We start from the raw sequence: 24,278 nt of genomic DNA, 5'->3' as shown, positions 1-24,278 counted from the left end.
ACAGGTGTCATTGTAATGGCCAAATTCAATTTTTGAAGGTGCGATTTGTTGTTGCATAGGTCTACGCCTTAGTCAATTGATGTCGCTTGATCAGACTTCCATCTAACTCTATACAAGACTAATTTCATTCTTTAAGGGACGTAATTTTTGTCAGATGAAGATGTTAAAGAAGCAACAGGGAAGTATTTTGCAGGCCTCAAAAAATCTGACTTCGGCGATGGTGCAATTATTTTGGAACAGTGATGGATAAAGTATGTTAGTGCCAAGGAAGAAATTATGGAAAAATAAAACACACTTCCAAATAATAAATCCTTTCATTCTGGAAACTTTTATGATCCGAGTAGCATCAGTTTGTCATTTCACTCGTCTCTCAATGTACACAAGTTCAAATCTGAGATTGAATAGTTTTTCCCCTTGATCTCGTTTTTGCACAGGTCTAACAATATAGTGGTGACGACATTAACTAAATAATGTTATGGAAGTCGTAGTACAGTCACGAACACTTCTGGGTTGTTACAACCCCATTGACTATCAATGAGATCATTACAGCCCAGAAGTGTCCTTGACTGTACGAAGAAGGCTCGCTATTTGCGTGGTCCAGTCGGTCTGACTCCATACAAGAGATTCAGGTTCGAGTCCTGAGAGCGATTGATCTCAGGTGAGAATTTTTATGACAAGGGGCCTGCATAAAAATGGCTCCGAGTGTCACCCAACATCTAATAAAATGGGTAACTGAGGACAACAATGGTACATAAAGATGTGCGGAACCTGGTCAAATCAAATCATTTACATGTATGATTTCGAAGTGTCTATCACAGGACCATCTGGAAAGCCTTCGTTAGCCTTGACGCCGAAGGAGAGCCCCTTGTTTTCCATTGAAAACTAACAGCAGGATCGAGTAGGCAGTGTACACAAGCATTAGCAACTGCCAATCTTATCATGAGAAATGAAAGTGGGCAGACGCATGCCCTTTACCCCTACACTCTCTCAACACCCACAGCCACACAGCGACCAACATTAACCTTCCGCAACTGGCAAAATGAAACGATAACAGCTTTATAAACAGTGCTGGATCTCAGCGGTGAATTTAATAACATGCCGGAGCCATGACCCTTACCTGGAAGGTTACGAGAGGCCCGATGCCTTTTTGGATTCGGAGAGAAAAAGAGACTGAAAAAAAGAAAGAAGTCAGGCACGAATGCGGTAGTCTTGTGTTCAGGTTGGCTGCAGCAGAAATGGTGCGCAACGGAGGGGAAAATCTGTGACCGTTGTCGGCGGCGAAGAACAAACGCTCAGGCACGAGCCGTCGCTTTCACATTTCGTGCCGCCTTCAGGCTGGTTGTCGCGTCAAAAGGATATTTTTCCGCCAGGTACTTCAGGCGACCCTCTAAATAATAGCACCGTTTGTCATAGGACGATGGAATCAGCAAGGGTACCATTACAGCCACCAACCTTCTCGGAGGCGCATAATGCGATCTTATTTCCCTGCCATGTTTCTCATTAGGGTCTTGCCACTCGCCGCTGTTGGGGCTTGCGTGGAACAAGGCTAGATTTGTCTATGACTGCTGAAGCCCACTCCGCGGTTTGTAATTGTTTGGCGCAGCTACCCGTCCGCATATTTGCTTGCATTCTCACGGTCATCACGGTTTCCTGCTGAGAAATGCCCTTGGATGCTGCCAGCAGAAGAACAACTACAGGGAGGTTATTTCAGTCGTTCACCGTCAGACCGTCGGCCGTCGAGCGCCTCCTTCATGCAACAGTTCCCGGCAAATTGACTTATAGGAAGTCCGTAACAGAAACCGCTTGCTTTGTAATGTTTCCACTTTTCACAATTACAGTTACAATTACAATTGAAATAAGCACGTACCTTGTCGCAAGGATGCTGGAAAAGGTGTCCTCCCAAATACAAATATTTCTGGCACCTTATTTCTGACATCTAATCCTAGATTAGACATCGCTACTTTATCCTCAGTTGTCGCGACAGCGCCGGCAGCTTATCGGGGGTCGGGGGAGTTGTCAGCCGCGAGAAGGCGCTTCATACTGAACAAACGCGACACCTGTCGCCAGTGATGCCAACCGTAGGGACATGTCCCTACGCATAGGGACTTTCACTATATTTCGCCCGCGTAGGGACAGATTTTACCAAATAAGGGAAAACGTAGGGACTTTTTTCAATCTTGGAAAACAACATTTTATTGTGCAAAGCTTACTCGCCAGTCAGTTGCACTTTCTTCGTGCTCGGTTTGGAATGAATGGATTAGTTTATCTGGATACTTTAGCGAGGAGGAGAAAAAAGAACTAACCAACAAATCTCCATCAGAATTTTGAAACATGTTATCGGTTACCAAGAACTTTCAAGGCAAGTTATTTTTTGAAAACATTTTCACTCTCGCGAAAATAGTGCTAACATTGCCACATTCTAACGCGGAAACGGAAAGAATATTTTCAATGTTAAGTGATACAAAAACAAAAAAAAAGAAAAATAAAATGGGACCAGAATTGTTTAAGACTGAAGGAAATACAGCATCACCAACCAACATCACTCTCTTGGCAGCAGCAGCATGTATGACTTCAAATAACATAATCAACAGTAAACGACTCAACGTTATTCATTAGGGGTGTGCGGGATCCCGAAAAGTCAGGACCGGGATCGGGAAAAAAAATTCCCGTCCCGATACCGACTTCGGGAAATGACTTCCCGACTTTTCGGGATCCCAAACAGTCGGGAAATAGCTACCGAATGGTCACTTTAAGAAGTCGTTAATTTTCGACGTTTTCTGCATTGTAAGTTTCTGTAACTTATCGGAAATTGTAAGTTTTTATTCTAGAAATGCCAAAACAATCACTTTAAGTGAAAAGCAAATTTTTTCGTCCCGACCCAAAAAATTCTGTCCCGCACACTCTTATTATTCATTAAGGCAAGAATTTACAATACCGGACCATTCTGTAATTTCTATGCTACGTCTTATACTCACGAAATAATTAGTCGTGATGATTTATCTCAAGTTAACATGTTGGGGTGAGGTAAAAAAAATTGGGTCATTAACGTGTATAAGTTGTAAAATAAGCTTTTTCATTCTCGCAATGATTCTCAGTATACAAGTATGGTAGCCATATTTGTTGATATGAACAATTGACGACGTTCGCAATTAGTTACGATGTCTACAGCGTTGCCACACTGTTGATTTCATACTTGGAGAGCATGGATCGTGTAAGAATGGCGGAAGAGAACAGTAAAAATGTTGTTAATGTTGTACAGATTGTTAGGTGGAGTGTGCAGGAGGATGGCCGTGGGCTAATTAATAAACTTATGGATTTCGGTATATTGCCGAAAGAAGGTGCTTACATGTGACAGCGACAATCACGATGTAGAAGAACATGTGGAGTGTGGACTGATTTGATTACAGGTAAGTTTGGTAATAGTGCATCGATCGTAAAAGTTCAGAATACGAAAATGGCATCTTCGATGATGAACGTTTGCCGTTAAAGTGCTACGAAAATAAGATTTTTTTATCGGTTCGTAATCACAATTAACCCAAAACTATTCACGTATAGCCCCACTGACCATTCTCGGTAAGTTTAGGTTAAGTTAGGTTAGGCAAGGCAAACATAGTTAAAAATTTGGGGTCGAAAAACCATGCACAGGTAGCCCCACAAACGTTTGACGAATAGCCCCACGAACCATTCAGGTAAGGTTAGGTTAGGATAGGATAGGCAAACATAGTTAAAATTTGGGGTCCTAGTAATATCAGGAATGTATATTTAGTTTTTAAGTATTGGAAACACAAAATCTTCCAGTAAACAATGAGCAATCGTGCCGATCGCGGACCACTCAATTTCACTTATTTTGCAATTTCTACACGTGACCCCCAAATTTTAACTTCAAATTCGTGATTAGGAGGCCTCAATTAGTGAGTATGCGAAATATTACAAAAATCAGGGAGGGGTCCTGTATTGTAAATTCGCTCCTTCATTAATTGTGGAAGCACCGAGCAGAAAGATTTGGTAAGTAAATGTGTATATTTTATCTTCTGTTTTGCATGCTCATGAGGTGGTTTTTTTTTAGTCGCTTTACTTGGCGTAGGGACATTTGGTCAGTTGTAGGGACATTGCCGAAAAATGGTTAGCAACACTGTCGGCTACCAGACGTAGTGAGTGTACCGTACCCTCATGCACACTTCTGTTTGCGTTTATCAGTACGCGTGTTTTTTATACTGTTTTATTAATTTATTCAGTGCTAGTGCTTTATTGTGTGTTAATTGTTATTCATTCATTAGTTATGCCGCTAAACAAATATAGTCTTGAACAAAGAGTTTTTATGTACGATAATTACGTGAAAACGAATTCTTGCAGAAAAGTGGTCAGGCAATTACGAGAGACAGGATCTCTTGAACCTAAGAAACGTGTTGTATTGCTGTTGAAACATCTCTTATAACACAGGAGGTTAGTGATCATCATTATTATTACTTTTAAATATCATTTTACGCTTTCGGTTTGCTTTATTTGCCGGGATGCTCTCTTCCATTTCTGTCAAACTGAGGATAAAATAGCGATGTCTAATCCAAGATTAGATGTCAGAAATAAGGTGCCAGGAATATTTGTATTTGGGAATACACCTTTTCCAGCATCCTTGCGACAAGGTACGTGCTTATTTCAATTGTAATTGTAACTGTAATTGTGAAAAGTGGAAACATTACAAAGCAAGCGGTTTCTGTTACGGACTTCCTGTAAGTCAATTTGCCGGGAACTGTTGCATGAAGGAGGCGCTCGACGGCCGACGGTCTGACGGTGAACGACTGAAATAACCTCCCTGTATATGTCATGATTGTGAACACTACTTGGAGCAAGAGGACCATATTTGCTATCAGAGCTGCTGGAATGGAACAGATGCCATTTTCTGTCTAATAAAATCAGTTAATTAATAGGTAATTTTTGGAACTATGCCGATGTATCAGTATTGGTTGGAATTTATACCTGCCGATAAGTTTCCGACATTTTGGTCTGTCATTGACGCCGCAAAATGTCGTGAGACACTTTCCAGGAGTCTAATTATCCTAGATTATTATGCAAAATTCCAAGTTTATTTTATTTTGCACCAATTTTGTATGAAAATTGAATATTGTGATAACGTAACATGTAATTCTCAAATATTTAAAACAAAAATCCTGGTAAATTGATGCATACGTATAATTGGAGTGTCATACTCACACACTAACATTAATACAGGGTTAGCCTAAAAGAAATAGACACTTGACAAGTTTTACAGAAAGAACAGTTTTATTAATAGGGCTGAAATACTTACATGGTTTGAAGAGTACGTCCTGAAGTTTACGTTGGTAAGTTACAAATGTGACCCTTTTATAACACAACAGATATCAATGTGATAGTCCAGTTCTCCCCAAACGCGACTTTTCCCCTTGCACAGACAACCAGTTTCCTCAAATGTCTTGCTCCAATCCTAGATTGACTGCCTTGTGGGTGGTTGTTTACCATACCATGTTCTAAAACGACTCTACACGATAGTAACCGAATTTGTTTTTGCCAATTCAATCACGCACAAAGCCTTCCCCATCTGTCTAGCAGAAATACTGCTCAGCTCACGTGATGCTGACGTCACGAAGACAAACGAAAAGCGGAGGTCGTAAACTTGAAGACTTTCTCTATACAACAGTACTAAATGCTTTCTGATGTAACAAACAAATTTCAATTTATAAAACGTTTAAACTGTCTATTTCTTTTAGGCTAACCCTATATATAGTTTCAACAAGTTTTAATTATTACAATTTTTAAGCATTGGTATCGGTGAGTGTATCGGTATCGGTATTGGTATCGGTTCAAAGTGCTCTAGTAATGCACCTCGATCAGTAACACAAATATTCCAGATTCGAATCCTCGGCAGGCCAAAATATAAGATAAAACAAAGTTTAGAATAAGATTCCATTGAAAAGTACCAATGGACCTCGTGCAACAATAAATTCAATGCAACAGAGTTTATAATCAAAAGTGAGACAATAGATGCCATAGCGACATACTGTATGTATGGATTCAACTTGAGACTGATCCTAAAGCAATAAGTGTCAACATAATTGCAAATGTATAGTGTTTTCAATATTTATATGCCCTAGTACCACGACAGCAGTGCGAAAGGGAGTGTCAAGACAATAACAAGAAAGAGCCCAAGACGTAAAAATAAGGCTAAAACTGCAAGTAGAAGGCAGGGCAACCAAGTTGCCGAAGATTGCTTACCTACGAGTAAAATTTATAATTAAATGGAAGACTTTATGATACATCTTACCGGTATACTATCATTTTAAGGACTTTAATTGAATAGACACAAAGTTAGAAGTTAAATTATCAATTTATTGCAGCAAAATTATGAACCTTATCCCCACACTTTTCAGCATTAATCGGTGTTAATTACACCATAGAATCTAAATGGAGCCACAGATAATAGAATACCAAAGAGTTAAGCCCATTTGTTAGTACAATCGTTTAAGCACTGAAAACAAAAAATCACAATGTGGAGGATGAAATTCAACGTTTTTCGCCTCAGCATACCCATGCATTTAACGAGGCCATGGAATAAGTCGCATTTCTTCGAAAATAGAAAAATCAGCTTCAAAGCAAAGTGCTGGAAAGAGTTGATGCTTCTTGCTGTCCGAGAACTTCTTCCTTTGGGAAAGTTGTTACAATGTATGGGCGTGGTGGCTCCTAACGTCAAGGAAGAGAAACATGTGCTCCGCTTTCATGAAAATGTATGAGAATGGTCTTCAATTATAAAGAAGCTGTACACTTCCTCGAAATCATAAAGATTGAGGCATGCCTGCTGCATACAAGAGAACGGTGAACGTACCAATAAACCTTTGTTTTAACTCGAGATTGAAGCATCTCTCAGACAAGACGTTCGGAAAGTTTATCATATGATTGCAGGGGTCTACAGACTGGGAGCGGCATTTGGAAAGGATGGATGGTTCGGGCACCCTGGCACCAAAACATTCTCCGCTCGCTACCTCTCTTCCTTCTCTACCCTCCCAAGTACAACAACAGGCCGCACTTAGTCCGGGGCAAAGAAGTTGATGAGAAATCGTGTCGAATATCGAAAGATCAAGCGACCCGGAATGTATACATGGTTTTGCAATTTCTAGAGGCCCCTGTCGAGAGAAAACAGGCGGGTTAATGTGTTCGTGGCTGCGTGTTGGTTGGCGGAGGTCAACGGGACCAATGCGAGAGCGTCAATTAGCAACGAAGTGGCGATGGCTCCCGTGATCTCCCTTCCAGCCAGAAGGTGATGGACGCCCGAAAACCAGAATACAGGTGGTCCCTGCAGCCACGCTTTTGTCTTAAGGTTATTTAATTGCGTGTGGTCATCGCGCACGGTCACGGAGCTTTTCATGTGATCCGAAAGAGGCGCTAACAAGCTAAGAGCAGAAGGGATGCAAGAACTTACTGGCGTTTCCGAAATTACACCCGCTCTCCCAACAGACACGAATTGCTCCACAATTAAATCTCGCCGCTGCTAACCCTTTCAAAGTAGAACATAATATCTAATTACTCTTGCTATCCGAAGCGCTTTATGGAGGTTGGTGCAATAAACATGTTCTCTCCGCATGTAACCCACTTACAACATAATTGTTATATCTTCCGTCCCTCTGGAATTTCATTGATGACTGTACAAATTGCAAAACGCTTGCAGATTTACTACCATGCTTCAACATTGCATTTCTGAAACATTCTATGGTACTTTATCATATAAAAGCATGCATTAGAATCACTTCTAATGTTACTTCTAATTCATTATCTCTGTTATCAACACACATTCTGGACTAATGACTCAGCAGTACTTTGCGAAAATGCTGCAGGTAGCCAATGTCTTCTGGTACTATACGTTTAGGGATTTATCTGCCGACCTCCGTGGCGGAGCGGTTAGCACAGCGCGCTACAATGCCAGGTATCCAGGCTTCGAATCCCGGCATGGGCATGGACGTTCTTAGTGAGTGTCCCTTCATCAATTTCATCTAGCCACCACTACTCCTTATCTCCGCGATTATCCAAAACTAACAGAAAAGTGACGGAAAATAACCAAAAGCAAATGATAGATCACTTGAAACGGTCTGCTGAGACTGACAACAGTCACATATTGTATTTATTCAATTTTATAGATTTACATCCTGAACCTCCGTCGTTTGTGTGTGCACCCTTTCGTCAATCTCAAATGTAAACAATTGTGAAAGGTACTACGCACCCATAGTTCCAGTTTTACTCTCTCACTTACGTTTAATATGGTATAAGAGAAACAAAAAGGTTACGTAACAGAGCATAGAATCAAAATATAAAGGAAACCATATTGTTACTGGTGGCATGTGTCATTTCTGTTTGAAAGGAGGCTTATAACTCTGATCTATATCTGTTGAATATATTTATTCTTAGGTGGAAAAGTAACTACATGATTACTTCCTTTTTAATGTATTGACATTTTTTCTGATTATTGACATCTGTCAATATCTTAACCAGTAATAAAAAGCTGTTGATATTTTCAGTCAACCGCCCACAATCATACCTATTTCTATCAGATGTTGACACTGCTGCCTGGCGTTCGCTTGTCGATATGTCATTCACATTGACAGGAGAGCAGGTTTCTCCAATACGAAAACTTGAACGTGACAGCTGATCTATGTGATACCGACAGAATTGAAATCTTCCCTACGTTGGGCAATATGGAATCGTAATTGGATGTGATAGTAATGAGACAAGATTTGCACAACACGTATCTGTATCTGGAAGGAATGAAAGGGACGTGGAATACATTTACAATTCACTGTCTCTCTTCTGGCATCAGAACGGTGTTTGGTTTGGCATCAGAATGGTTCAGCCATAATTCGTCCTTAACCAAATCGTCTGCATCCTTCAATGAACTTTCAATTCGGTGCTTTCTCCTTCATACTTAAACTTGAGATATTGATTGGCACGCCCTTTTCATGGCGATTAATATTCTACACCCAGAATTCAGATTTGTTTACCGATCGAGTGGTAAAGGTGTTGGACTGCTCTATTTCGTGCTTCCATTAGGCCACCCCGTTGTAACGGTAGGGTGGTAACTTCAAGAAAGCAGGATCACTTCAAACTATTTACCTGCCCATTTCCACCCCTTCTGGTTTACCTGACGTTACAATTTTCCATAAATCTGTCCATAACGGCAAGAATCCAATGCCATTCGTCCATTCCAATCACTGTCTGCGAGTTCCAGTCTCAGAAAATGAAATTATCTTTGTATTGCCTCGATGACGATACTGTATGTGACATGTTCGATTTCGACTTTGGAGAAACTAAAACGAGGAAAGGTAAATGTTAACGTCATTTGTATTTTATGCAATTTGTTACCCCTCTCTTAATCTCCATGGGTTAATCAAGAAGTATCATGTTAAATGAAGAAACACAATTGACCTACCTTACTATTTAGCACACAGTGAAGATTCACTACGCTTTATTTCTCGCTCTTGCTGTTTTATCTGCCTGGAATTGTCTGTTAGGATTAGCCATTAGGATTATAGCAGGAATAAAGACTAGGGAATCGTGCAAAACGTTGTTTAAGAAATACAAAGTATTAACCCTCTCTTCACTGTACATATATGAAATGGCATTATATGCCAGAAAAAAATATTGCGCTACGAAGTTCAATATAGGGCCTCCCCGATGGCGCAGTGGTAGCGTCGTTGCCTTGTAATCAAGGGGTCCCGGGTTCGATACCCGGTGGAGTCACATAGTGGTTCGGATCCCACTTTAAACAGTAGGTCCAGTCCCGATTAGCCTTACTGTGCATAAAGTGGACTTAAAACACCAAATCAAAACCAAAATCAAACGAAGTTCAATAGAACATACATATACATAACACCCGTAATAAACATCTTCTAAAGTCATACTTCACCAGGCTAACATTAGTTCAAGAAGGATCCTAACAGATGGCAATTAAAACATTCAACCATTTACCAAATTATATAAAAACAGAAAGTATGACAAGTTTTTAAAAACAAATTAAAAAACTGTTAATTAATATGGAATATTATAGCGTTAGTGAATATCTAGATTGTAAATTATAGAAATTTTGTAATTATATTTCTTTTATATATGAACTGTACTGAACCCTCCAAATACCAATGTATATGGTTTATATAGAGAAATAAATTCAAATTCAATACAGCACCGGGATCTGTTGCCTTTGAAACCATTTCTGGCACAGCAGCTCCCTTGATAGAGCAATTTCACGGTATGCCAGAAACCCGGGTTTAAGTCTTGGTCGAACCTGCATTCTGCGCCGTAATTTCTACATAGTACAACTGACATGTTCTGCACTATAAACCAGTAAATTTGGAAAACATCGAGAACTGACTCCAATATTGATCAACTATGAAACGAGGCAAAACCCTGCACATACAAAGTATGTAGGCAGAAGGCGAAGTTATCAAAACCTGTTAGGAAGCATCTGATAGTAAGGAACCAAAACATGTGAGAAAAAAATAAAATTCTTAAAAATGGTGAAAAATGTACCTGCTATGTATTAAGGAAAGACTGAGGCGATGAGTACCATCAATGGTGGCTGTTCGAAGGTTTGGAGTTTCTGGTAGGTACGAGTGAAGGAAGGAAGCGGCTTTTCCTTTGAGTCGGTTCCTCTTAATTACTCTTCCTTGCATAATGAAATTATGTTACTCGCATTCCACTTTGTTCCAACGAGCTCGCGTTTGTGAGGTGAACTCATTGAATGGAAAACTAATTCTATCTCGTTATTTACGATGCAGGTGATAAAATCCATTAACTCAACGACATTCTTAATTTCGAACCTGCGATTGCTGGATTGCGTTGTTGTTAGGACTCTCACGCCTCAACTCGTAAGATCTGCCTCTCTTAATCATTTCAGACACGAAATGGTGCCATAAAAATTTAGAATTTGGCCCATTGAAGTATGAAAAGAATATACAACTTTTAGGTGTTTAGTGTGGTTGTTAAATGCTGTTTTTCGGTGAAATTCGACCGGTTCAACAATAATTAAATTATTGTTTGTAACAAGCACATGTTGCCATCGATACAGTAGGTACATTTAGTCAGGAAAATTATGTTTCAGTATTCAAAACGAAAACATTAATTGTAATCTGTTACGTTTCTAATATTGATAATACCCAACCAAACATTTTGATCTAAATTTCTTCCAATTTCTTTTAAAATTGAAATGTCGTGACACAAAATAATTTGACACATTACTTAGGATACTTTATTAGCTATCCACAAACATGTAACGAATTTTTTAAGTTCAGTAATCTACAATTTTGAATCGCGCCATGGAGCTTTTGAGGTCAATTTTTAAGTTTGTTTAATGCACCATGTTATATATGACATTTGGTTGCAATTATTAAAATCAAGTTTAAGGTAAGTAATTAAGAACAAAATCAGAAAACAACTATTAAGTTAAGAATATAACAATAAAAACTGCACTTTGGAGATAGACTTTCAAGAATGAATGGAGTAGTTTGGCAATGTTGCTTTAAAGATAAACCAAGTTTAAGGAATAGCATCTAAGTCAGAGTCCTTAGGCAAATTAATCATAAGCTTTTCAATGTGCAGCAAGTATTCATTCTAAGCTGAAGTGTGAATATTATTCACTTAAAGGAGAAGAAAAAATCAATCAACTTGTCCCAAGGGCACACTGCAACATCTTAATTTCAAAATGATTCTCCTGGTTTTTTGCAGTGTTCTAACTTAATTTGTTCTTAACTCCTTGTTGTAAAATTCAATGTTAATTACTCCTCATTTAATCAAGATGCATTAAGTATTTTTTTTTGCTTAATTTATTTCGGTATTTATCTAGCTGATGATATTATATCGTGGTGCGATCTTTGGCGCTTGATTACCCCAGGGACTTCCTGTCCTGTGCGTGCGTTGCAAGCAGTGGAGAACAGAAATTGACAGACATGGAGGGAAAATGTGCACACAAGCTATTCTATTGCTAAGATTTTTTGAGAGTAGAGATCTCAACGCATCAACAAGTACGTACGCAAGAAATTCATATCATATAGGTATGTCTATACATACACATACATAATGGAGTTTCCATTCAAAAAAATACGAAAGAGAATATTATGTGGACATTTTAAACATACGTAATATTACCTTGCCTTCTTTGTCTCTTGAAAATATCTGCCACTATCCTGAAGATGTGCGCTCCATTTGAAAACGTCTCTGGAAATAAAAATACAGCTATGAATTTTATTTTAAAACTTTTAATGTATGTAACGGTGTATGTATAGCTTGAAACCAGAGTAAGGTATGTATATATGATATATGTTTCCATGTGATTGGTAGCAACTGTTTCTTTTTAATCATTTTTAAGGCTATTGCTTGCAGAATATGAAGTTATGTAAACCAATTGTAGAAATAGTGCATGTGGTCCTGTGTTTGATCATCTTGTGTAGAGCACTAAGTAAAAATAAGCCATTATTGTTATCAGTGTTATTATTATTGCACATGTGATTGTTTTATATAGCTTTCTAGGTTAATTTTCAAAAGTCAGTACCTTTTGAAAAGTAAATAAATGCAATATGTTTGTGATTTCTCAAATACAGAATTTTATAGAATCTAATAGAATAGTAACCATTGGCCTTAAAGGTAATATTCAAAGAATCTGAAAATAAATGTTCAAATTCTTTAGTCATTACCGTTAATTGAAAGCAAGCACCAAATAGTTCTGTTCGGGTAATGTATCGTAGCTTAACTTGTACGTGTGGTTGTTTGGTCTCGATCACAAGTGAGGTCATATGTAAATGTTTATGAAAATTTCTATTTTCCTTTAATGGTATGACTGAAGAACCTAAAAGTTGGAGAATATATACGACACATTCTTTCAAAGTGACGCAGGGAAATCACAGAGCCGGATGATATAGTGTCCTGAAAGCGTTCGGGTCAGGAGAGAAGACCTGAGTAAAATCCATAGGGCTAATTGTTAATCCGAACAGAGCATGATTAACGTCATATTTCTTCCAGTGTGACGTGAGGCACAACTCATTATGCCCACCGAAAGCCGAAAAAACGCATTACGGGAGAAGAAAACCACGCTACACGCATTCTTCCGCCAGTGCGTGGCACGCAGGTGCGTTTGGTGAAGATAATCAGAGATTGTTCATTTCGGGAGGAAGCTGTTTTCTCAGCTGCTGTCTGCACAGAAACTTCCAGCCTTGACTAATTGATTTGTCCGCACACGTGCATTGAAGCGTGTGTATAATTATCCTCGATATTTTCCAGGAACCCTCAATTACTTTCTCGGTTGTAAGAAGGAACCAGCTAAAGTACAGGTAAGTTCCCTCAAGACTGGATTCCTCCGAGCATGGCCTTCTGGCGAGGAAATGAGAGACCTACCGTGCAGTCCAGCCGACTTCTGCTCGCAAGCGTCAACTCTCACGATACCATCTCTTCATAGATTACGATCAGATATTGTTACGGGGTGGCTCACGGATAGGTAACATGTCGTCGCCTTGTAATCAAGGGGTCCCGGGTTCGATAGCCGGTGGGGGCAAATTGCACAGTGGTTCGAAACCCCACTTTAAACTGTAGTCCAGTCCCGATTATCCTATCTGAGCATAAAGTGGACAATTCAAACAAACCAATAGTTCACACATTTCAAACTCAATAAAAATTATACCTTGTGTTGCATGTCATTCAAATCTCGCACACTTCTCTACTTTTTAAGGTTTTTGTCTCCATTAGTTTGGTCCTCAGTGGTGTCGCCATGGTCAATCACGGACGCCTCTGTTCTAGGGATGGACACAAAATCCGGATTTCAAATTATCCGATGTCCGTTTCGGATATCCAGGTAATAATTATATCCGGATAATCCGAATATCAGGATAATTCTGATATCCGGATAATTTTTGTGTAGCCTACTTCACAGCACACGCATCCTTTTATACAGAGTTTTTATATTTAGCAACAATAATGAAGAATAATTTTGATTTTGAAAATGAAAGTAATATCCAGATGTCAACAGACATACTCACTCTATCAGGACTCGTCCTGAGCACACATTGGCAGCTACATTTAAGTGACAAAAATAATTAACTTGTAATCAAAGGATTTGCATTAGGAATATTTAAGGAAAACATGTAATATTATCTACAAAACCTAAATCCTTTTAAATTTTACTGAAAAATGGAGTTATAATCATTCTTTGTAAATGATTGAATTAAAATTGTAAATAACACAAACATTTCAGACAGGCCCGCATCCAGGATTTTTTCCAGGGAGTGGCGAGATCCGAAAATGTATTTTATCCATTTTATCACCTTCCCTCCCTCCCCCTCTCTCTCTCTCTCTCACTCTCTCTCTCTCTCTCTCTCTCTCTCTCTCTCTCTCTCTCTCTCTCTCTCTCTCTCTCTCTATATATATATATATATATATATATATATATAAAAACTAACCTCATTCCAAAAATCAGCCACAGCTTTTTGTTTACATTCAATTCTCGGAAGTATTCGCATAGTTCTGCGTTTTCTTTTGAACAGACACGATAATAATAATTCTATGTTCAGAAAATAATATATTTATAAATTAAATTATACAAGTACGTATTAGCAATTATTATTATCATGAAAACTCTAAATGTGAGTTAACCATAAGAAGGAGACATTTTCGTCTGGTAGGCAGTAGCAGCGATTGGATGGCCAAAATTGGGAGGGGGGCAAGGACAATTTACTTTCTTTTAGTAGACAAGACTTAGCATAGACCAGGGGTAAAAGTGGAAAAAAAGTGCCGGAGACAACTGACACCCTCTCCTAATCGCCGCCACTGCTGGCAGCCTTGCATCAATGGTTGTAGAACTAAAACTACACAATATTGAAGACTGCAATCTTCTGGAGTTTGCCTCTTTACACAACAAACACACTAATTTATGCAGGAACAAAATTGAAATTTTACAAATTCGAAAACTCGTATATGTTATTTTCGTAGCGTTTATAAGTTCAAATTTAAACAGTTCGAGAGAGGAGCATGGCCCCCTTGGTCCTGATTGATGCTTAGTTCTGTAGCAGCAGTGGACAAATACATATAAGTTACCACTAAGAAACATCAACATTTGTAAATTTTCATTCTCTCTTTTGATCTGTATACTATAGAAAGTATAAATTATTTTATTTAACATTATACATTGCACAAGCATTTACCTCTAAAAATGTGCAAAATTTGTCGCATTTAAATTTCCCATAAATTCATGGATGAAAGTTGGTCACCCTAGTCCCAACCACTGTGCAATGGGTTTTCACCAATCGAATCGAAGACCCTTTGATTACAAGCTCAATAGTTACCACTTCTACATAAGGTGACTCGATTACTGCAAATAGAATTCTCGATCTCGCGTCTAGCTAAAAATGCCAGTCTCGAAGTAACATTTGATTTCCCTCTTTCTTACGTTACATTTTTGCCAATCGAGACGGTGAGTAGAGGTGATGATTGGATGATATGATAAAGGGACATTGTAGTCAAAGGGTCCCGGGTTCGATATCCAGTGGAGGCACATAGTGGTTCGGATCCCACTTTAAACTGTAGCTCCAGTACCGATTTGCCTTATTGTGCATAAAGTGGACTTAAAACACCAACTCAACAACAACTACGATAAGGGACATTCGGTTTGATTTTTTGATGTATTTGGTGTTTTAAGTCCTCTCTATGCACAGTAAAGCTAATCAAGACTGGACCTACAGCTTAAAGTGGTATCCGAACCACTACGTGCCTCCACCGGGTATCGAACCGTGAACCCCTTGGTTACAAGGAGGCGACGCTACCAATGTGCCATCGGGGAGGCCCCAAGGGGACATTCGGGCTTCCCCGATAGCGTTTGTGTGCGTTTAGCGTTTTGCTTGTTTAATATAATTTTACAGGGAACCTTCGGTGACGAGAGATTATAAGTCGTCGACCATTTAGCGCGGACTGCACCGAGGTGAATCCAAGAAATTTAAGGGAATGTAAGGGGGAAAAAACTCATTAAAACGAAATTTTCACATACTCGTACATTAATTTCGGATGTATTCAAGGCTCAAAGGGAAACAGAATCTTGTGCAATAAGTTTCTTTGTCTTGTCTCGACATGCAAATGTCTGTCATACTTTCCGGCTCGCCTCGACCAGTCTACAACTTTCTTGTCTCGTACTCGTCTAGGTACAGTGTCTCTCAAATGTTTTAGGACAACGACATTTTAAACTAGGCAACCCAATTTACACAAGGCGTTGGTGGGTTGCGTGTAGAATTAGGCTCAATTTCAGGGTTGCCACATGCACAATAGATATTTATAAAATACGCGAAAGAAATAAAAACAAGTATTATTGTATAAAATTATTTAAAATATCACTATTATATCGCATGTGACAAAATTCTTTCTCAAAGAAAAAAAATAGGTTTTCTAGTATTTCATCGCTGATGAGTCTACAGAAATGAAAAGAGGTTGAGAGAAAACGAGAGGTGACAAAGGAGAGGAAAAAGAGAAAGCGAAAGGAGAAGAGGAAAAGTAGAGGAGAGAAGAAAGAGAGGATATACGAGGAGAGGAGATGTAGTGAGGAGAATGGAAAAAGATTCTAGGAGAGATGAGTAAAATGGAGCAAAGAAGTGAAAAGAGAAGGAAAACGAGATGAGAGAAGAGGAGACGAGAAGAGGGGAGTGGAGAGTAGAGTAAAGGAGAGAAAAAGAGAAGAACGAAAAGAAGAGGAGAAGAGTGCAGTGGAGTCGGAAATCTAAGACAGGAGAGGAGATACGAGGAGTGGAGATGAGTGGGATGGAGATAAGATGCGAGAAAAGTAGGGAAGGCGATATGAGATAAAAGCAGAGCAGAAGGAGGGGAGAGGAGAAGGAGAAGAGAAGAACAGAAGTGACTGAAGAGAAGAGGTAGTTGCAGGAAATATCGTCTCAGCGTCAAGAATTGATGCATTGGTCAAATTGTCGACATGAAACATTCAATAACATTTTGAAATGTATTGGAGAATGTATTAGATCGGTTCGAAATGCCTTTTGGCTTAGTTCAGAGCAAGGTAAGATCTTCCATGTAAGATCTTTGATTTTACCTGCGATTATACCACTAAAAACATGAATGTAATTTTAATATTTATAAGAATTATACAATTTTTGTCCACTTCTCGGTTCGTTGAAATGGAGATTTTGTAATTTAATATTTCCCCTCCCCCATCGTTAATTCCGAACTGAATCATTCCGTTTCACACGGCGTAGACAATGAACACAATGGGATAGCTCTAAAACTTACGAAAATTTTCTGCCACCGGAAGGGTTTGAACCTACGACCATCAGATTGACAGTCCTGAATGGTAAACACTACCAGTAGTGCAATCAACCCGGTTCAACGCCTTCTTTTGGGGCTCGGTGGGGCTCGCAGTGTTGCCAACCGCTTATTCGAAAAAATTACCAAGGTTTTTGGTCTAACCTAACCTAAAACAGCAAGGAGCTGGCAACTTTGCTTGAGAGTTCACAAACCGGAAGTGGGGCTCGGTGGGGCTCGCAGTGTTGCCAACTTCTTACTCGAAAAAATCACCAAGGTTTTTTTTTGGTCTAACCTAACCTAAAGCAAGGAGCTGGCAATCTTGCTTGAGAGTTCTGCAACCGGAAGTGGGGCTCGCAGTGTTGCCAACACCTACTCGAAAAAAAAATCACCAAGGTTTTTCTTGGTCTAACCTAGCCTAAAGCAAGGAGCTGGCAATCTTGCTTGAGACTTGCGTTACAGTGCATAAAGCAAGGTTGCCAACCTACTGGTACTTTTGCCATAGTTTTTTACAAAAAAGAAAGAGAAGAGAGGGAGGGAAGAGTTAAACAACCGACGGCCTACCTACAGCTTTTCTTGTCTAACCTAACCTAAAGCAAGGGGCTGGCAACTTTGCTTGAGGCTTGCCTTACAGCGCATAAAGCAATTTTTGCCAACCTACATATACTAAACAAGGAAAGCGGGCACTGCCGTAAAAGAGAGAGAGGGATGGATGGGAGCACTGCACGGGTTCAACGTCATCAAGTAAAAATCGCCTTAATGGTTTTTTCTTGTAAGGCATGATCTCTATTTTCTCGCGGTGTTACTAACTCCTACCTACACTTTTTTTTTAGTTGGCAAGGGGCTAGAGAGAGAGAGAAAAACTTATAGCTGACAACAGTAATGAGCGAATGTGCCATATCGTAATTTTCCAACTCCCCGGGGGCCAATGTTTGTATATCGCGACCTTTGTAAACCTCTCTCTCTCGGGGGGAAACGATGTGCCACATACACGCACACACACACGCGCATGCATGCACACACATATGCACGCGTGCGCGCACGTATGTATTGTAACACAAACAAACAAACAAACAAACAAACAAATAATAATTGTTGTTTTTTAGGAGGCCTGGCCCCTATAACCTCGCCAGGGTGCGTGGTGCCCAACCAAAAATGTAAAAGTTTTCTAATGGCTGCGGTTATAGATTACCGCACCTCTGTAGAGTTTCACGTGTTTTTTTTTTTTTTTCCCCCAAACTTCCATGAAACCCTACAGAGGACCTCCGTAATGCATGCAACGTGTACTAACGACTCTAGTGTTATTTGATGTTGTGATATTTTTTGGATATAGAGTTTTATTATGAGATAGATAAAAAATGATTATGTTTATTATAATATTTTCTTGATGAAGATGGAGAATGTATGTGTGTGTGTTACAAATAAAGTTGCATGCTTATTTTCTAGTGTGTGTGTATGTGTTTTTGATGTTTCGACAGCATCTGAAACGATAAAAAAAAAATTATTGTTAATTTTCACGTGTAAAAACAACAACAAATTTTTTTTGTGCAAATTTTCTGATTGTCTCTCGTGCTATAGTGCAAAAAAGATATTGTGACTGATAACTAATGAAATTAACATTTGTAAGTGATCTGAACTAGTGAAATTCGTATTGTGCCATTGTAACTGATTGTGCTAGTGCAGAAAATTTCTTATTGTGCAAGAAAATAGATGTTAAAAAACTTGTTAAAACTGCTCTGTGACCCTCTCATTCTTCACGTCGTAGGCGAAGGACTTCTCTGCAATCAGGATGACACTGCATAGGGTATCCTCGGGCAAGGCATCGTGGAACTCGCAGACGACCTTGATGTTGGTTCGATCGTTGACCACCACCTTCTTCCTCTTAGATGTGTTGATGACGAACATCGGTCTGCGGATTTTGAATTCGCTGGGGGTGTAGTACATGTCCACGCTTCCCTCGGTCACGCGTTTGTAAGCCGTGTAAGCTTCGTAAAGTTTGAGGTAATCGTCTTTGGCCACGTCGAGGTTGTAATTCTCGCGCGGGAACACTTCGTTGCGTCCATTCTTCAGATAAACGTTTTTGATCTTGCAGTCGTCGAACTTGCTGGAATCTTTTTCCTGATCGTTATCGCGTCCGGTCTGAAAAAGCACTACGACGAAATCTGGCATGTCGAACTGTATGTTGTTGAACTGCGTCGTCACGTCGAATTCCATGTGACTTCCGGACGCCATCTTCTGCACACACTGGTAACCGTGAAAGTGAATCGGCACCTGCGGACTTTTCAAGATCTCCGCTTTGTACTTGAGGGCGTAGTTCGTTTCGTATTCCACCACCGGCATTCTCAATTCCATGCTCCGGATGACGCACTTGGCTGCTTCGGGTAAAGTGTTGGCTATCGGTGTGGTGGCGTCCGGACCCAAAGTAGCGTATCGCATCAGTGCGTCGTTGTCGTTGGCCGCTCTTCGAAACGTAACGCGCAGTCCTCCCTTCCACATGATCTCCTTGTAGTCCGAGAAGAATCCCGGCAGCAGACGCATGGGAAAGAGCACCGTGTGACTTCTCGTCGATATTTTGGTCCCGGCTTCGAATCCCCCGGCCTGGTAGTACGCTGCGTCCGTTTTGGATAATTTCAACGTTCCCACCGCCGTCGACGTGATGCCTGGATAATCTATTCTGTCGATGACGGTGTTGTGTTTCCTCACCTCCACCTGCGAGAACAGGTGAGGCACGAAGTTGTCCACGAGTATCAAGTTTGCTGCTGCGGGAAACGCGTCTCCGCTTTCTTTCTTCACCACGTCGAATTGAAGGTAGAGGTCCGCTCTGTGAGGATGAACGAACCCGTCGCCTACGTCCACATCGTATTCGATCTCCCTGTTCGCCTCGTTCAGATTGGCGAACGTGCGACGGTTGGGAGGGAAAGATTGCAATTCGTAACTTTCGATTTGCTCCATTTTACATGTATGGTTATTTATTATATATTGATCTCCACGATGGCCGTCGTAGTGGCACCTGCGAAATCTACCACGTCTCCTTTCTCGTTCGTCACCACCAACTCTATGTCGTCTATGCGGTTGCGACATACTGGAAAATAGATCGGCGAAGAGGGCGTGTAGATGATCGGTTCCATGAACTCGGAACTTGGTTTGAAAGTGGCTATGATTCCCGTCTGCTTGTGACTTCCCAGTAATCCGTCCGAAGATTTCGTGATCATGCCTTCCGCCACGTTACAGTGTACGTTCAGAGTCTCTATGGCCAAGAATTTAGGAATGTTGGTTGCTACATGCTTGATGCCAGCTTCGAGTTTGGTGTCGTTCTCGAAACCTAAAAGTTCTCCTATGGTGCCCAGGTCCACGGTCTCCGTAGCGGATAGGATTTCCACTCTGTGCGTGACCGAATTTTGAGAAAGGTATGTGCCTTTGGGTAATTGAGCTTGCAAAGTGGAAAGATTGTATTGGCCTGGCGTGACGACGATGTGTTCGCTTCCGACGCTAATTTTGTTGTTGTGCTGGGTGACGTTAGGTATGAGGTACATGCTGTAGAATGCACGCAGAGCCACGGATTTAGGATAGACGATGTCGTCGTGCAGCGTGAGTTTCAAGATCGAAGATTCGCTCGTGAGATGGAACACGCCCATCCTAGTGATGCTGTTTCAGGTTCCACAGTACTTTCTGGAAATCTTCGACTGTAGGGTTATTTATTTTAGAGAGAAACGCGAGCACGGAGAGGCAGAGATGACCGCAGTTCACGTCTCCGAAATCTTGAATGCGTTCGTCGTTGTAGTATATGGAGGTTTTGTTTGTTTTCAGATAATGAACTAAATTTGTAGGTGGAACACCTCCGAAAGAATCGAAAACGAATGCTTTATCATCATTTTTGTGGTAACATATCCAATGCGTGCCTGGATTTTCTTGACCGTCCAAGTTGACTACGCCGCATTCTCTTCTTTTGACGATTGAAGGTAACGAGTCGGACATGAAAACTCCTCTGAAGTGTTTGATTCGTAACGGTTCGATCAGAGATTCAATGTCTCGGTTGGTGAGTGCCTCTGTTTCTTTTTTTTATATTTCTTCAAAGCATCGAGGTTGCTTTTTTGTTTTTTGGTTATACCTCTCCCCTTCTTCTCCATGGCCAGGTTGTGACGTTTCTGTTCTTCCAATTCTGCCTTGTTCTTCTTCGAGTCGATGACGGTTTTCGCAATGGCGGCACTTCCGCCGGCCAAACTTCCAACGGCCCCCAATGCTGCCAGGATGGCCGGGATGCTGAATATGAAACCTCCGATCTTTTGCTGTTTCCGCGAACGCTGCAATCTTTTCAATTGAGGTGTGCTGAGCAGCAATTTCATTCCATGTCCTTTCGACAAGCAAGAACGTTTCTTCTCGCGTTGTTTCTTGGTGAGTAACCCATCGAGGGTACCTAGATTTTTTAGATTGGAGTATGGTATCTGGTACACGACACCCTTGGGCTTCATGTTGATGCTCTATGTGTTATTTTCACGGTATGTTATTTATATATATATTCTGAGATTTTTTCTTGTGTAGTTTTTTACGGTATGTTATTTATATATTTTCAAGGCCTCGCAGTCGTTACACAAATTCTATTACGTGCTTTGTTTTCTTGCCAAGAAGTTCCTTTGTCCCCTTGTACACGATTCGAGTTTTGTTCTCGATTAAAATAGATAGCTTCTCGTCGCATAACATGCTAGCGTATCGATCTGGTAAAAATAGACTGTATTGTGCGTTGAGCAACAGGCGTACCTTGGGACCATACTGGGTAGAAACGATTGAACCGGAAGTTATCGTGTAAGGTTTGTCGACTTCCAATTCCTGAATTTTTACATACTCGACTGACAAATTTAGCATTTGTTTTAATGCTTGGAGATCACTTATTTTTTCGGTCGTCATATCAAAAAAAAAATTTCAAAGTGTTAGAGAGAAATTTAATTGTTTTTCACGATGTGTGTTATTTATATATACCGAAGATTATTTTTTTCACGATGTGTGTTATTTATATATATCAAGTTTTTTTTTTTCACGATTTGTATCGAAGATTTTTTTAACGGAGGAAGAAAGTCCGTGCTTCGGAAAACGCGAGGATGAGCGTAGTGATATCATCCTTCTCCTGCATAGACTTGTACCAATCATCAGTATACTGTCTTCTTCCCTGCATTGCTTCGTTCAGTTCGTCCGACCTATCGTCCAATTTCTCCCCTGCAGCCGAAAGCAGAATGTTGAGATCACCGCACCTCAGGCCGCTGATCTCCCGAAGAAGGTCCTTGAGAACCATTTCACAAGGGATGCGAAATTCCGGCATCGTTCTTGCTATGTTTACAAGTTTATTAACATCTCCGTTAACTACTTTCTTGAATATTTTAAATAGTAGCTCGGGTGGCAAATTAGTTATGTAATCCATGTTGTTTTTTTTTACTGTATGTTATTTATATACCCCACCCCAATTTTTGTTTCGTGTTCATGGCGATGGTGGTGCCTAGTGCGGCGACCCGTTCACCCAACGATGCGTCTCTACTCACGAATCTTTCGAAAGCTGCGTGCTCTAACTTTCTGTCTGCTTCGTGACGTGCATCCAGATCCATCTGCGTGGTGTTGTAGGCGATGTCGTGATCTTTGCATGCGGCGTCCAACGGATTCACACCCTTGTCTCCTCTCTCCAATCTTTTCTCGAGTTTGGTACTCGGCCCGCAGTACTGGTAGCCAGGTAGATGCATCTCGAAAGGTAACTTGTTGATGATGTCGTTCACGAGTCCTTTTCCTTCGGCCACGTTCCAAAATTTCGGAGGCAGCGTGTTGATGATTTTGATCAGGTAACCTATACCCTTGTCGTCGTTCACGATGAAGTTGGAAAGTTTCGTGCTGATCATGTCCACGATGCCAACCTTCTCGTTGTAGAAATTACGGTTGCCTGCATTCTCTTCGCCGGCTATCACCAACAATCGGTCCACGAGTTTCCTAACGTCGTCCACCCAAACAAATTCTTTGGGTAACGTGTTGTAGCGTTTGACGCCGCTGCCCGTTTTGACCTGGTTCCAAATCGGTTTGATGAGATTCCTGTACTTCTCGCCGCTGCTCGATTTCACCCTATTCTGCGAGGCGTCGTTGTTCTGGTACAAGGCATCCGTCATGATCAGAATTTCCTTGTAACTTTGGTAATCTTCGTCGGTGTAATCTTTCGGCTGCTTTTTGGCGACGAGTTCCCACAGTCCCACCGTACCCGGATACCTGTTCCAACTATCCTTGTCGCCTAAATTGACTTTAATGTCGTTGCCTTCGAAGGTCACCTTCGATTTCCCAATCTTCCACACCACACCGCCGCCTTCGCTGGTTTCCATGCTGGGATACAATCCGAACACTTCATCCTTGTCGAATTTCCCCGTGCTCAGGTAGTCTCGTGCCAAAGGTCCCAACTCGATCTTATCCGAAGACGACGACGTGCTACCTATGGCTCGACGTCGTGCCGGTGCATCCTTCAGTTCGAACGGCGTCGAAGGAATGCTCGAAATGGGCGTGGGTACGGTGTAACTTTTAGCTGCGAGCGGTACGAGTTCATTAATCAAATTTTTATTTTGTTCCGTGACACTTTTAATTTCTTTACCTAGACTGCTGATGGCATCGATCACGGGTTGATCCTGACGTTTCTTCTCTTCGTAGAATCCGCGATTCTCGGATTTCCAACCTTTGAAGCGTTTCGCGAGGTAATCGCGAAGCTTGAGATTTTCGTCTTCGATTTTTCGTTTCGTCATGACGTTATTTATATACGTCGTTTCTCACAACGTTGCAACGTTTAGAAAGTCGTTGATTTTGTTTCTGTATTTTCCGTCGTTGGGTTTCCTCGTCATGTCGATCGTCGCGAATCCGAAATCGTCACCGTTCCAGCAAGTAGAGCAGCCTTCCGAAAATTGATTGTAGTTCATGTCTCCGCCTACGTAGTCATCGTACGCGTGCTTGAGGTTGGTGTGATCTTGACGAAACAA

This window comes from Lepisma saccharinum, chromosome 25 (assembly GCF_977018435.1).
Source record: "Lepisma saccharinum chromosome 25, izLepSacc3.1, whole genome shotgun sequence".
Taxonomy (NCBI): Eukaryota; Metazoa; Arthropoda; class Insecta; order Zygentoma; family Lepismatidae; genus Lepisma; species Lepisma saccharinum.
This window is presented reverse-complemented; position numbering follows the sequence as displayed.